We start from the raw sequence: 6,000 nt of genomic DNA, 5'->3' as shown, positions 1-6,000 counted from the left end.
TTGTTTCAGATTCTCGATATGCTGTTCTCTCTTGCCTACAGCTTCCCCATGTCTCCCTTCCACTGACCCTTAAAACAGCTATTGATAAATTGTTTTACCAAGTACAACAATTACTTTCTAAGCTTTCAAAATTAATTTTCTTTACTCCATTCATGCACATTCCACCCTTCCTGGACCCTTATAATTCGAAAATGCTACAATTGATGCCTTACTTTATCCTATAGAAGCAACAAAACAAGAACATCTCTTACAGCATACCAACTCCAAAGGGTTACAAAAATCTCATTCTATTGCTCAAAAACAAGCTCAAAATATTGTTCGTTCTTGTTCCATATGTGCACCCTTTGCTTTACCGTTTACCTCAACAGGTGTCAATGTAAGAAGATAACAAGCAAATCAGATATGGCAAATTGATGTAATTTATATTTCTTCTTTCAGAAAACAAAAGTATGTGCATCATACTATAGATACGTGCACACATTTTCAATGGGCCACTGCATTACATTCTGAAAAGGCTGACACTGTTATTACTCATTTGTTATCTTGTTTTGCAGTTATGAGATTACCAATTGAATTAAAAACTGATAACGCACCTGCCTACCAATTTGCAAAATTAGCTCACTTTTTATCTCAATATCATATCACTCATACTTTTGGTATTCCTTATAATAGTCAAGGGCAAGCTATCATTAAAAGAGATAATCATACCTTGCATGAATATCTTGAAAAAAATAAAAAAGGGGGAACAAGAGAGATTTATGAAACCTAAAGACATTTTGAATAAAACTTTACTTACCCTAAATTTTTTGAATATTTGGAGCAAGGGAAATCTATCAGCATCAGAGTTGCATTTTCAAGGGAAAAAAGAAGACAAGAAGATCTTGAATATGCCTATTTGGTATAAAGAAAAAGAAAAATGTTGGATCCCAGCATCATTAATATATCTGTGACGAGGGTATGCTTTCATTTCTGTTAATAATTACAGGTTTTGGACCCCAGCAAGATTGATCAAAATCAACAATGGCTGATCCCTTTGTTTAAAAATGTTAACTTTTTTGCTACTTCTCTAAAATCTTTGGAATGGAAACGTTACCGAGGTCATTGACCCTTTAAAGTCATGAATTATTCTGGGTATATCATTGTAGATTGGAGTCCAGATCATGGGCAATTCTTAGAAAAATGGTCAAATAAATCTCTTAGGTGGCATCATGCAAAAAACACTTTGATGGGTAATGGTAATGAAACAGTTAAATGGCAGAAATTTGCACTTGTCCCTCCTCAATTACAATTGCAGAGATATCCACACAGTCAAGGGGATATTTGGAAACTATGGGCAGTTTCTGAAAATCTCACTGATCAAAAAACTATATTTTGGATAGTGGCGACTCTTCGGGTCCATTTCATGTTAATTTACACATTAATAAATCTTATTCCACAATGGCATGTGTAAAATATCCTTTTGCATTATTATATGGAAATTGGACCTGGAATGATACTGTGGGGTCTGTGTCATGTGATTATTATTATCTAACTCAATGTGTAAATCAGTGTTGGTGGGAAAAAATGAAAAGATAAGCCTGTAACTATAATTTTTCACTAGTAATTGTTAAAGCTTGAACAAAAGTATGATTGCCTATAAATCTGACTAGGCCATGGTCAGATTCTTTTGCTGTTTCTCATCTAGTAACCACTGTACAGACTTTGCTACACTGATGTAGACATATGCTTGGTGTGGTCATTGCTTCAATTCTAGCAGTTGTGTCAGTAACTGAAACAGCGACAATAGCAAACCTAGCGTTACACCAAGAAATTCAAACAGCTGATTTTGTTCAGGACTGGCATAAAGACTCTCATTTGTTATGGCAACAACAAAGAGATTTAGATACAAAACTTGCTACCGACGTGCTCAATCTTCAACACACCGTTTGCTGGCTTGGAGATCAATTAGCTGTTTTATCTACACAAAGTGTATGGAAATGTGATTGAAATTCTTCTCAGTTTTATATAAAACCTGTACCATTTAACATGAGTAAGAGATGGAAAAGAGTAAAACGATCTTTGACTAGACATCAAAATCTCACTACGGAGATTATGGACTTAAAACGACAAATTTTGTCTGCTTTTAGCAAGACTTTACCTGACATTGCGGGGTCTGATTTGTTAAAAAGTCTTCAAAAAAGATTAAATAACTTAAATCCATTAGGGCATGTATCCACACTAATTGGGACTACATTTGGAAACAATATGTGTATATCACTTTTATGTTGTGTTGCTTTTCTAGTCTTCCAGTAATGGCAGAAAAGGAAACAACTAAAGCGCAAAGCAAAAAAGATCTAGACCATGCTATAACTTATTAAAGCAAATAAAAAAGGGGGAGATGGAAGGTTAATGCAGCCACAATAGGGAAAGTGGAGATGTGCCTGCAAACGGGGCTCTCTGCTCAGGCTGAACGTGCTTGCAAAAGAGGCGTTCTGCCAAGGAGACTGGACACAGCCTTGAGTTTAATGGTCCCTTGCAAACGAGGGAACATTCCCTTCCTTATCATTCCTTTCCTGTGATAAGGAGGAAGAAAGGGCTCTGGACAGACTCAGCAGTAAGCAGAAATTTCACTCCCTTTTGCTGTACGATAACATTTATGCACATGCGCTATACTGAGAAGGCTTAGTCATACAGTCTGAAATTTTGCCCAGGGGGACTATATAAAAGTAAAGTGCAAGCTTGCTTGCTTGCACAGTTTTTTTTTCCTCTGGCCAGAGTGGTGTCTGTCTCTTGTGTGTCTTGTATTTGTGTCATTTCACTCGCAATCTCCAACACCACCTGACCTGCCTCTTGAGAATCCTGTATGCAGGTCAGGAAGCAACATTTAGAACTGGACATGGAACAGAGTGGTTCCAAATAGGGAGAGGAATATGTCAAAGCTTATATTGTGACCCTGCTTATTTAACTTATATGCAGAGTACGTCATGAGAAATGCTGGGGTGGAAGAAGCACAAGATGGAATCAAGATTGTCGGGAGAAATATCAGTAACCTCAGATATGCAGATGACACCACCCTTATGGAAAAAACTGAAGGGGAACGAAAGAGCCTCTTGATGAAAGTGAAACTAAAGTTAAAAAAAAAAAAGTTGGCTTAAAGCTCAACATTCAGAACAATAAGATCATGGCATTTGGTCCCATCATTTCGTGGGAAATCGATGGGGAAACAGTGAAAACAGTAGCTGACTTTATTTTTGGGGCTCCAAAATCACTGCAGATGTTGATTGCAGCTATGAAATTAAAAGACATTTACTCCTTGAAAGGAAAGTTATGACCAACCTAGACAGCAGATTAAAAAGCAGAGATATTACTTTGTCAACAAAGGTCCGTCTAGTCAAGGCTATGGTTTTTCCAGTGGTCATGTAAGGATGTGAGAGTTGGACTATAAAAAAGCTGAGTGCCGAGGAATTGATGCTTTTGAACTGTGGTGTTGGAGAAGACTCTTGAGAGTCCCTTGGACTGCAAGGAGATCCAACCAGTCCATCCCAAAGGAAATAAGTCCTAGGTGTACATTGGAAGGACTGATGTTGAAACTGAAACTCAAATGCTTTGGCCACCTGATGTGAAGAGCTGACTCATTTGAAAAGTTCCTGCTGCTGGGAAAGATTGAGGGACAGAGGAGAAGGTGACGACAGAGAATGAGATGGTTGGATGGCATCACTGATTCAATGGACATGAGTTATGGTGGACTCTGGTAATTGCTGATGGACAGGGAGGCCTGGCGTGCTGTGGTTCACATGACCGAGCACCTGAACTGAACTGAAGTAGTTTAGAAGTTGTAGCAAGGGATAGGTCAGAAATATACGCTTTTAAACATTTAACTTCATTATTTAAAAAACAAATTATCAGCACATAGTTGAGTTACAATTTTGGTTACTTTCATGTGTACAGTAAAGTGAATCCATTATACATACATACATACATATATATATACAGTATTTTTCAGATCCTTTTGTCATATAGGTTATTACAGAATATTGAGTAGAATTCTCTGCACTATACTGTAGGTTCTTATTAGTTATATATTTTATATATAGTAATGTGTATATGTCAATCCCATTCTCCCAATTTAACCTCTCTTTTCCCCCAGTATCCATTAGCATGTTTTCTGATCTGTGGCTCTGTTTCTGTTTTGTAAATATGTTCATTTGTACCATTTTTTTAGATTACATATATAAGTTATATGGCATTTTTCTTTCTCTGTCTGACTTACTTCACGCAATATGACAATCTCTGGGCCCATCCATGTTTCTGCAATTGGCATTACTTCATTCATTTTAATGCTGAGTAGTATTCCATTTTATATATACACCACACCATCTTTATCCATTCCTCCACTGATGGATATTAAATTGTTTCTATGTCCTGGCTTTTGTAATTACTGCTCTAATGAACACTGGAGTGCATGAATCTTAATTATGGATTTCTCTAGATATATTAATATGTGTAATGTGTCGTGTTTCTCTGTAACATTTCCGTATACAACACTGGTATACATTTTTTCAACATTGGGCTGTAGTGTTTAATGTGGTACCTTGATCCTCTTCCAGCCCACAAAGAAATCATTGTATTTTATTCTTTCCTTTTTTAATTTAAAAATATTTATTAATCAAAGAAATTGCTTTTATTTGAAATTTTGACTAAAATGAATTGATAAATTAATACGCAAAAGTACAATGTCACATTTAGAAAGAAAGAAGAAGATGCAGATGTATTTTTTCTTTCTTTTTTTTCCAGTTTTATTGAGATATAATTGGCATAACATCATTTATGATGTATAATGTGCTGATTTGTTACACATATATATTGCAAAATGTTTGCTACAATAAGGTTAGCTAATACATCCTTCACCTCATATAATCATCACTTTGTTATTGTTGCCATGGTGAGAAAATTAAAGTACAATATTCAAAGGGTACAGATTTCCCGTTTTCAGTTCCTGAATCTAATGTCCAGCATGCTGACTATTGTTAATATTTCCTTCCTTTTCTAATTGGCCTGGGACTACTTTTAATTTTTCTTTTGTAATCTCTTGAAATCAGTACCACCTGACTTGTTTTAAGTGTCCTCCTTTCCCACAAATCCCTTGGAAACTTTTTTGTTGGGAAATTTGGGGAAGATCTGGAGAAAACAAATTGCTAGTTTAGTAGCCCTTGTCTGAATTTATAGTGCATGCATACTGAGGATAGAATGAACTGTTTTCTTATGAAGTAGTGTTTAAAATTTATTCACACACAAAATTGCTATATTTTGTTTATATTTTTTATTTCACACTCAAAATTTTGCTGTATAGTAGAAATTGACACAACATTTAAAATCAAGTATACTTCAATAAAATAAATTAAAAGCAAATAAATAAAAAAACACATTAGTTCTTTATTTTATATAGTAAATGGCCTAATGGGGATTTACATGGAGTGTAGAGTAAGGAATCCTTGCATGACCTCAGATTCTCTAATCTCCAGCACCTAATTTGGTCTCAGTTCCATCATCTGATCTCTCATTGTTTCTTTTTTGTTTGGTTTTTCTTCAGAGCAGCCCAGGAATATGCTTTTTCACATTCTATAAAATTAGCTTAACTATTAATGTGAGTTCAGCTCTCTGATCATGTTACTGGAATTTTTTTTCCTCCAAACGATTAATATTTTTTCTACTAGCTTGTTGTAGTATAACTTCTCAAAACGTAATCCACCTAATTTTTAGACTACCACAATATTCCCTCTAGCCTGAATATATAAGAAAATGTATTTTTAATTTTTTTGTAAATTAGTGGTTTATATATCAGACTTATACACAGGGACAAGTGTTCAAACTGTCATGTGGATTTTCTAGGGCTGTCTTATACTGTCTTTGATGTTGTGACTCAATGAATAATTCCTAACGTCATGTCCTCCAACTTTTTGCCTACCCTCCACTGGTTCTCTATCTTTTGAAACTGTCAGACTGTATTATTTTTGTAGTATG

The sequence above is a fragment of the Ovis aries genome, chromosome 10 (genome assembly GCF_016772045.2).
Source record: "Ovis aries strain OAR_USU_Benz2616 breed Rambouillet chromosome 10, ARS-UI_Ramb_v3.0, whole genome shotgun sequence".
NCBI lineage: Eukaryota > Metazoa > Chordata > Mammalia > Artiodactyla > Bovidae > Ovis > Ovis aries.
This window is presented reverse-complemented; position numbering follows the sequence as displayed.